The following is a 10,539-nucleotide window of genomic DNA, read 5'->3' on the forward strand; positions in this document are numbered from 1 at the left end:
GAGCTCTGTGGTTGAAGGGTCATTAGCATTGTGGTAAATCTGCCTCTGCACATGTTATACAATTTGATCCTCACAGCCCTAGAAGTAAGAATTTTTACCCCCACTTTTTTTTTTTTTTTTTTTTTTTGTAGAGACAAAGTTTCACTTTATCGCCCTGGGTAGAGTGCCGTGGCATCACACAGCTCACAGCAACCTCCAACTCCTGGGCTTAAGCGATTCTCTTGCCTCAGCCTCCCGAGTAGCTGGGACTACAGGCGCCCGGCACAACGCCCGGCTATTTTTTGATTGCAGTTCAGCCAGGGCCGGGTTTGAACCCGCCACCCTCGGTATATGGGGCCAGCGCCCTGCTCACTGAGCCACAGGCACACCCTTTACCCCCACTTTTGAATCGCTGGAGCCCAGGAGTTTGAGGTTACAGTGGGCATGATGATATCACTACATTCTAGTCCAGGCAACATAATGAGACCCTGTCTGAAAAAGAAAAAGGGAAAGAAGAATTACGAATACAAAATTCAGTGCCAGGACTTGGAAAAAACCATTCACTTAAGGAGCTCTGTGGTTGAAGGGTCATTAGCGTCGTGGTAAATCTGCCTCTGCGCATGTTACATAATTTGATCCTCACAGCCCTAGAAGTAAGAATTTTTACCCCCACTGCTGGCATATTACAGGTGGCCCCTTTAATATGCCAAAATTCTTTGTCACTCCATCACAGCCTCTGTGATTGACTGATCAACAGAATATGGCAGAAGTGACACTTTCTGGCCAGCCCTTTAGAGACTAGCAGCTTCCTCTTCTCGTCTTAGAGCTCGTCCCCTTTGTGCCCTGAGCTGCCATATCAGAAGTCCAAACACCTGTGGGAGAAGCCACATGGAGAGGGCCTGGGACTACCGGGAAAACTGAGTGTACAAGTGAGGCCATCTCAACTCATGAGGCTGAGGCAGAAGGATTGCTTGAGTCTAGGAGTTCAAGACTCCATATGAAAAAAAAAAAAAAAGCGAATCCATGTGGATCCTCCAGCCCAGCCCAACTAGCAAAACACCATTGAGTGACCTAATTAATGCCATATGGTGCAGAAGAACCACCCAGTTAAGCCCCATCAGAATTCTTAACCCACAAAATTATGAGATAGAATAAAAGGGTTGTTGTTTTCAACCATTTTTAAGTTTGGGGGTGATTTTTCTTTTTGGTAGAGGTAGAGTCTCACTTTGTCACCCTCGGTAGAGTGCCATGGCGTCACAGCTTACAGCAACCTCAAACTCTCGGGCTTAAGAGATTCTCTTGCCTCAGCCTCCCAAGTAGCTGAGGCTACAGGCGTCCACCACAGCGCCTGGCTATTTTTTGTTGTTGTTGCAGCTGTCATTGCTGTTTAGCTGGCCTAGGCCAGGTTTGAACCCCAGCCTGGGTGTATGTAGCTGGTGCCCTACCCATTGAGCTCCGGGTTCCACCCTTGGGATTATTTTTTACATAGCCATCACTGAAACACTACTGAACGGCCAAGCACATAAAGACATAGAGAGGTTATATCTCGCCTAAAGCCACACACTTGGGATACAGAGACACTGAGCTGTGAACTCAGTCTGTCTACACCAGAACTCATTTCTTTTACCACTGTGCTTTACTGAGGATTACTCAGAACTTGTAGTGATGATTCTGATTTGAATATTTGCTGTTTCTCTCGTGGCCACACTGTGAGTGGGAGAAAATAATGGTCCCGGAAGCCCAGATGACTATAGGGAGATGCCCAGCCCCACCACGGTGGCCTGCTGAGGCCCCCAGCAATAATTCTCATTCCACAAATAATCTCCAAGAGTGGCCTTGGCAACTGGCTGTACTCTTAGCCCAGCCTTTCAGTTCTTGGAAAAACAGGAACCCAGAGAGAGGGTGTCATCTGAGTGGCTTTTTTTTCTTCTGAAAAAAATATCGCTCTAGAGTCTAGAAGTCATCCCAACTCCATGCCACCCACCTCACCACAATTGGACAGCTCCCATAGAGTAAAAAATCGCAGACATAACTGAGAAAAATGTACTATTTAAGTATGTAAAGGCTGGATATAGAAATATAAAGTCAGCCCCCAGATTTCTCTTGATAAGGTGTCAGAGGAGATGAACAGTTTACACACAAGGAAAAGCATGCAATAAATCTTCACGTGGAAGAGCGCCCAGTCTCACTCGCAATGAGAGGAATGAGAATGAAATAACTGTAAGGTACTATTATGTGCCTATTAAAAAGAAAAAATAAATTTAAAAAGACAATATCTTACGTTGTCGATGCTGTGGGAACACATGGAGGAAGAGTAGAGTGGCCAGTTGGGTTGTCTGGGTCTCTGGAGGTTGCTGCCACAACACAAAACAATCAGGATAAAATTGCTCCAACCTTCTTTTTTTTTTTTTGTAGAGAGAGAGTCTCACTTTACCGCCCTCGGTAGAGCGCCATGACGTCACAGGACTCACAGCAACCTCCAGCTCTTGGGCTTCCGCGATTCTCCTGCCTCAGCCTCCCAAGCAGCTGGGACTACAGGCGCCCGCCACAACACCCAGCTATTTTTTTGTTGTAGTTCCGCCGGGGCTGGGTTTGAACCCACCACCCTCGGTATATGGGGCTGGCGCTCTACTCACTGAGCCACAAGCGCCACCCTGGCTCCAACCTTCTGACCTAGAAATTCTACTTGGGGAACTATACCCCAGGATATAAAGAAAATGGTGTGAAGGCATTTATCGCTTTGATTCAAGAATATAAAAAAATAGGGGGTTGGGCACAGTGGCTCACACCTGTAATCTCAGCACTTTGGGAGGCCAAGGCAGGAGGATTATTGGAGGCCAGGAGTTTGAGACCAGCCTGAACAACATAGTGAGACCTCATCTCTATGAAAAAAGTAGAAAAATTAGCCAGGCAGCTGCTCAGGAGACTGAGGCAGAAGGATTGCTTGAGCCCAGGAATTCGAGGTTGAAGTAAGCTGTGATAACACCACCATACTGTAGCCCAGACAACAAAGAGACACCTTTTTCTTTTTTTTTTTTTTTTGTAGAGACAGAGTCTCACTTTATGGCCCTCGGTAGAGTGCCGTGGCCTCACACAGCTCACAGCAACCTCCAACTCCTGGGCTTAAGCGATTCTCCTGCCTCAGCCTCCCGAGTAGCTGGGACTACAGGCGCCCGCCACAACGCCCGGCTATTCTTTGGTTGCAGTTTGGCCAGGGCAGGGTTTGAACCCGCCACCCTCCGTATATGGGGCCGGCGCCTTACCGACTGAGCCACAGGCGCCGCCCGAGAGACCTTTTTCAAAAAAATAAAATTGGTGGTAGGTGGCGCCTATGGCTCAAAGGAGTAGGGCACTGGCCCCATATGCCAGAGGTGGCAGGTTCAAACCCATCTCTGGCCAAAAGCTGCAAAAAAAAAAGAAAAAGAAAGAAAATTGGTGACTCAGCACTCATAGTTCTGTGGTTAGGGCGCCAGCCACATACACAAGGGTTGGTGGGTTCAAACCCAGCCTGGGCCTGCTAAACAACAATGTGACAATTATAACAAAAAAAATGGCCAGGCGTTGTGGCGGGCGCCTATAGTCCCCACTACTTAGGAGGCTGAGGCAAGAGAATCACTTAAGCCCAAGAGTTGAAGGTTGCTGTGAGCTGTGATGCCACAGCACTCTACCAAACCTGACATTGTGAGACTCTATTGAAAGAAAGAAAGAAAAAAAGAAAGAAAGAAAATTGGAAATTACCCAACAACCAGGAATAGCTGAATAAACAGACAGCTGAACATTGGCATGTTTACACAATGGACTACTATGTAGCTGTTCAAAACGACCAGCGGGGAGCTGGTCTCTACTAGTCCTCTCCAAGGACTCTACTCCATGGAAATGTGTATATAAAATAATACTGAGAACCAGAACACAAACAGACACACTGATCACAGCCATGTGTTATCAAAGACCTAAAGAGAATTTGGTGCGGTATTTGAGCTTAATGCTCATCAGTTCTCATATTCTATAAAAATTGCAGATCCATTCATAATTTGTAAAAGAAGGAGAAATCTCCTAGGGAAGCAGATGCTTCAAATCACCCTGGTCACTGATTCCAGGACCTGGGGAAGTTCATTCTCTGTTCTAATCTCTGTTCTTCCTTCTGCCCTCAACATTTCTTATTGTTTAGTCTCCAGGGAAGCTGCAAAGCATCTCTGTACCCCTCCCCCAACACTTTGTTTAATATAATATCCCTTTGGAGATGAAATGACAATTCCATTTCCCCATCCCTACTTCACAAGCCTGCCCTGGATTCCTGGACTCAAACATTCTGCTTCTTGTTAAGAATTTCAAACAGCTCCTCCGAAAGCAGACACTGGCCATGGCCCAACCTTGAAATGAAAAAGCGAATCAGCTTCTGAAGGCTTCCCCTTCTCTCAGGGTTGCCGTCCTTTTGGATGTCCTGACAGGGGGAGGCAGAGAGAAGCTATCCGCTCAGATTCCATTTTAACACCCATTCTGGCTCCGAAGACTATAGCCAACAGCCCTACACCTTGCTGCCTGTGTGTGTCAGCAATCGCTCGCGTCCTGGGGCAGAGATGCTGAGGATATGAGGCTGAGCTGCTCATCTGATGACTTGATTGACACTTTGCAGACGGGGGTGGGAGAGCTGAGCCAGGGAAGCAGCCAAGCTGTAGAGATCAGAAATAATGAGGACCCGAATTGAGAGAGAACGCAGAATAAATAAGATAGACCTAAGAGTTGGATGTCGAAGAAGAGGCTTTTGTTCCTTTTTCCCTACCCCACTTTGCCAAGAAGCCTAGGGCAAGGAAGCAAGCAGGCAGCCCAGGACAGGACCCTCTGGACGCATCCCGCCAGCTGCTGGGGTATCTGGAGCTCCACATGCAGAGGATGCCAGGGTGCATGCTCTCCGTACAGACTGTGGCCCAGTACCGGTCTCAGATTTAATCCTTCTCTGTCATCTCTGCTCCCTTTGCCTGGGGTCATCCATCCACCACCGCTCACCTAGATTATTGCATTAACCTCCAAATGCTTTTCCCCACCCTGTCATCTCCCCTCTTAATCTATCCTCCACATGCCTGCCAGAGCCATCTCTCTAAACAGCAGATCTGAACAGGTCAGTCCCCGCTGAAAATTCTTTAAATAGCCGCCCATTTCCTATTAGGATAAAATCTAAACTCCTTAGTATGGCTCACAAGGCAGTTCACGTTCTGGCCTCCGCCTGCTCCTGCAGCTCCGTCACAGGTCCCTTCTCACTGTGCTTTTTATGCTCTGGCAACGCTGAGCTGAGCGCGGTTCCAGCATTTACTGAGATAATTCAGAATTCCCCAACACCCACCACCCCACTTAGGCGACTTCTCTCCCACACTCCCTTCCCACCCTCAGACTCCCAAGGATAACAATGAGCATATTGTATTGTAATTTGTTTGCATGTCTGCTTTTCGAGCTTTTTAAGGGGAAGGAGTCTTCTTTTCATTGTCACTTTTTCATAGGTAATACATAAAGTGTACAAAAGAGAACTCTGTGAAAAGGAAGTCTCCTTTCCACCCTGTCCTCTGGTGCTTAGTTCTCATCAGATGCAACATTGTTGCTATTTTCTTTTGTGTCCTTCCAGAAATGTTCCATGGGTATACAAATATACTTACACAGTATATTCCTTTTGTTATCTCAAAAATAGCATACTACGCACACCTTGATGTTTTCATTTCTTTTATCTTGGCAACCCAATCAGTCACATGGAGCCAGCACCTTGCTCCTGATGGCTACCTAATGCTCTGTGGTATGGAGGAGGCATTTGGAACAGAGAAACCACCCTTACAGGTCTGCTGCTAGGTGGCAGGTCTCTCTGGCTCCCATAGTGCCCGCTACTCACGTGGCTCTCTAGCTGCCTGGCACTGGGTGTTCAGAAAGAATGAGATCGCCCAGCAAGGTTTAGCAAAGGCTGACGGTGCCCTCTGTGTGTACCAAGGACAGTACCCACCCTCAGACCAGGAGATGGTGGGGGTAGAACACCCAGAGACTCTGGCTTCTGCTTCCTGCCATGTCTTTCTGCACTTGTTGAATGTCAGATATTAGGGTCAACCCTGCTCCCTCAAGATACAAGAATGCAATTGTGAGGCAGACTCCAGGGGAGGGAGGACAATAAGTCCCGGAACTGGGACTGAAACCTCTGAGGAAATATTAAATAATCGTTTAGTTTTGGGGAGGGAGCAGGATGTACCCAGGAAAGGGTATTCTTAGACCTCACTGGGACAAAAGGAAATGCATTAAAAAGGAGAGAGGAGGGGTTTTCATTTATCTTAAGAGAAAACTGCCCTGAAGATGAACACTGGAGTCTTCTGAACCTTATCTCCAGCCCTATGCAAAAACATGTGAGTATTTGCAGGCTCATCTGACTATGGTGCTCTGACATACATCCAGGTGTTCATTAAGCAGGTGTCTTTATACATACGTGCATCCGAATCGGTATATTTCCACCGCGAGGCATTTTGGAGAATGTCTTATTGGGGAAAATGAGAAATCAAAGAGTGATAAGAATTGGTGTCCCAGTTCTCTATGTCTGAGATGGAGACTAGATGGGGATCCCCTGTCGGCAGCCCTCCTCCCTTCTCTGGAGGATGCTTTTCCAGGCCTTCCCCTTGATTCACAGCCGGGATATCACTATCCTTTGAGGTGGAGAGTTGGGAAGAGAATGAAAATTAGGAGAAGGAAAAGTAAATGGCTTTTGTGTGGTTTGGGCTGTCTTGACAGGTGACAAATGGCAACCAAAATTCAGGAGCACGCAGGAGATTAACTCCAGGGTTCAGCCTTCTGGTATTCTCTCCCAACAGTGTCTAAGTCATCTTCAATCTCTATCTTCTGCTTGTGGCCTCCAGAGTGGCCCCTAAAGCCTGCTGGGCCCATCTCCTGAGCCATGATGCCTACAGGTTGCAACTCTCTTGGTCTTTTTTCCACTAGTTCTTTTTTTTTTGTAGATACAGAGTCTCGCTTTACCACCTTTGGTAGAGTGCCATGATGTCACAGGACTCACAGCAACCTCTAACTCGTGGGCTTCCGTGATTCTCCTGCCTCAGCCTCCCAAGCAGCTGGGACTACAGGCGCCCACCACAATGCCGGCTATTTTTTGGTTGCAGTTCAGCCGAGGCTGGGTTTGAACCCGCCACCCTTGGTATATGGGGCCGGCGCCCTACTCACTGAGCCACAGGTGCCACCCTTTCCACTAGTTCTTATTCTTCTGTTCTTTTTTCTGTTTCTGCCTGGAGTTCCCTTCCCTCCCTTGAGGTCAAGAGAGAGAGAAAGAGAAGTTTAAGGGAAGCCCTTTTGTGGATGGATGGTAGGACACCAAGTCCCAGAGGGATTAGGGAGGGGAGAAGTCTCAAGGCAGCGGAAAAGTGAGAAAGGCCTAGGGGAGCCAGGGAACCCGTGGTGCCAAGGCCACTAGGCTTTGTGTTTTCTTCTTGTCGAGGTTTTTATGGGAGGTTTAATCCTGCTGGATTGAAGCGGCACTCTCAGCTGTACCTCTCCCCTCCTCTCTCATCTAACTACCGCTGCATATAGAACTTCCCTGCTTGGTATCTAATTCTTCTTGAATCTGTGGATTGGTATCTTTCATCTGTTCTGGAAAACTCCCACCATTGTCTCTTCACCTACTTGTCTCTACCCTATTTGTTCTTTTCCCTCTATCTGGGACATTAATTAAACATGTATTAAACCTCCATTTCCTTTATCTCTTATCTTCTCTATTCTTCCCTGCTTTTTTTTTTTTTGAACCAGAGTCTCACTTTTTCACCCTTGGTAGAGTGCTCTGGCATCATAGCTCACAGCAACCTCCAACTCTTGGGCTCAAGCAATTATCTTGCCTTAGCCTCCTAAGTAGCTGAGACTACAGGCGCCCACCACAATGCCTGGCTATTTTTTTTTTTTTTTTTTTGCCTGGCTATTTTTTAGAGATAGGGTCTCGCTCTTGCTCAGGCTGGTCTTAAACTACTGAGTTCAAGCAATCCACCCACCTCTGCCTCCTGTAGTGATAGGATTACAGGCCTGAGTCACTGCTCCTAGCCTCTTCCCTGCTTTTCTTTCTTTCTTTTTTCTTTTTTCTGCAGTTTTTGGCCAGGGCTGAGTTTGAACCCTGCACCTCTGGTATATGGGACCAGGGCCCTACTCCTTTGAGCCACAGGCACTGCCCTCGTCCCTGCTTTTTAATCTCTATGATATATTCTGGATAATTTCTTTTTCTTTCTTTTTTTTTTTTTTTTGCAGTTTTTGGGTTTGAACCCACCACCTCTGGCATATGGGGCCAGCGCCCTACTCCACTGAGCCACAGGCACCGCCCTTTTTTTATTTTTTTTTTTTATAGAGACAGAGTCTTTCTTTATGGCCCTCAGTAGAGTGCAGTGGCATCACAGCTCACAGCGACCTCCAACTCCTGGACTTAAGCGATTCTCTTGCCTCAGCCTCCAGAGTAGCTGTGACTACAGGTGCCTGCCACAACGCCTGGCTATTTTTTTGTTGCAGTTCGGCCGGGGCTGGGTTTGAACCTGCCACCCTGGGTATATGGGGCTGGCGCCTTACCGACTGAGCCACAAGCGCTGCCCTATTCTGGATAATTTCCCATTATTATCTTCTATTTTGCTAACCTTTTTGTTTCACAACATCTAAGCTGCTTTTAAAGTAATAATTTGAGTTTTAACTGCAGATGTTGATTTCTTTTTTATTTTTAGAATTTCATTTGGAGTTTCTTTAAAGTCCATATTGTCGCCTCATATAATTTCTTCTGTCTTGCAAACACTTTCAAGTTTGTCTTTTATTTACGTAACCATAGTAAGCATAGACTATTTCTATAATTTTAGGAATAGTTTTATAAACTATTTCCGTTCATTCTAATATGTGAAGTCCTAACAGTTTTTTTTTTTTTTCATTTGGCTCTTGTTTCTGTAATTTTTACTCACATAGCCTTATTTTCTTGTAAGCTCGTCTATCTTCTGGTAACTGGGCTTGAACAAAGAATATATTGGGGCTGACTAGGTGGCTCATGCCTGTTATCCCAGCACTTTGGAAGCCTAAGGCAAGAGGACTGTTTGAGGCCAATATTTTAAGATGAGGCTGAGCAAGACCCTGGCCAGGTGCAGAGGCTCACGCCTATAATCCTAACACTCTGGGAGGCTGAGGTGTGTGGATTGCTTGAGCTCAGGAGTTCAAGACCAGCCTAAGCAAAAGCGAGACCCTGTCTCTACTAAAAATAGAAAAACTGTGGCAAGAGGGTCACTTGAGTTCGAGTTGGAGGTTGCTGTGAGCTATGACGCCACAGCACTCTACCCAGGGCAATAGCTTGAGACTCTGTCTCCAAAAAAAAAAGAAAAGGAAAAAGAAGACCCTGTCTCTACAGAAAACAAAAACAGAAAAATTAGCCTAGTGTGGCAGAGTACACCTGTAGTCCCAGCTACTTGGAAGGCTGAAGCAGAGGGTTCACTTGACCTTGGAAGTTTGAAGTTGCCATGAACTATGATGACACCAGGATGCTACAGCCCAAGCAAAAAAGCAAAACCCTATCTCAAAAAAAAAGGAAAAGAAAAAAGGGAGAGAGAGAGAAGTGCTTTTTATCTTCTAGTTTTCTCCTTCATGATTGTCTGTTGATTCCTTATTGTTTTATTAACTCTTCAGGGCTTTTAAGATGTTTTTGAGGTCCCTCTCACCTCTGCTCCTTCATGAGAGGGACCCACTTCCAACTCTCTTTGGAAGGGCTCTAAACTTTCTCTTTAAAAAAAGATGTTTTTGATATTTTGTCAAGCATTTTAGTTGTTTTTACTGGGATAATTGGTCCAAATGACTCAGCCTGCCATTGTTAGGCTTCCAAACTTGATTGTAATCAGATTACTAATACCCCAGTACACATAAGCTCCCGGTACGTTCTTCATTTATACTGGTCTCCCATTTCCCCAGTCCCTTCCTCCACAGATACAAAGAGTGAAAAAAGACAATGGCAATTGTCAACACAGATGACCATCTCCCTCAGAGGACAGCAAGAGTGGGAATCTCATAATAAAGCCTCCATGTGCAGCGCCCGTAGCTCAGTGAGTAGAGCGCCAGCCACATACACTGAGGCTGGTGGGTTCAAACCCGGCCCCAGCCAGCTAAAACAACAATGACAACTGCAACAACAACAAAAAAAAACAAAAATAGCTGGGCGTTGTGGTGGGCGCCTGTACTCCCAGCTACTTGGGAGGCTGAGGCAAGAGAATTGCTTAAACTCAAGAGTTTGAGGTTGCTGTGAGCTGTGACGCCATAGCACTCTACCCAGGGTGACAGCTTGAGACTCTGTCTAAAAATAAAAATAATAATAATAATAATGGCCACTGTGGCCGATGCAGTGGTTAACACCTCTAATCCTAGCACTCTGGGAGACCAAGGCAGGTGGATTGCTTGAGCTCACAAGTTCAAGACCAGCCTGAGCAAGAGCAAGACCCCGTCTCTACTAAAAATAGAAAAACTGAGGCAAGGGGATTGCTAGAGTCCAAGAGTTGGAGGTTGCTGTGAGCTATGATGCCACAGCACTTTACCAAG

The sequence above is a fragment of the Nycticebus coucang genome, chromosome 18 (assembly GCF_027406575.1).
Source record: "Nycticebus coucang isolate mNycCou1 chromosome 18, mNycCou1.pri, whole genome shotgun sequence".
Taxonomy (NCBI): Eukaryota; Metazoa; Chordata; class Mammalia; order Primates; family Lorisidae; genus Nycticebus; species Nycticebus coucang.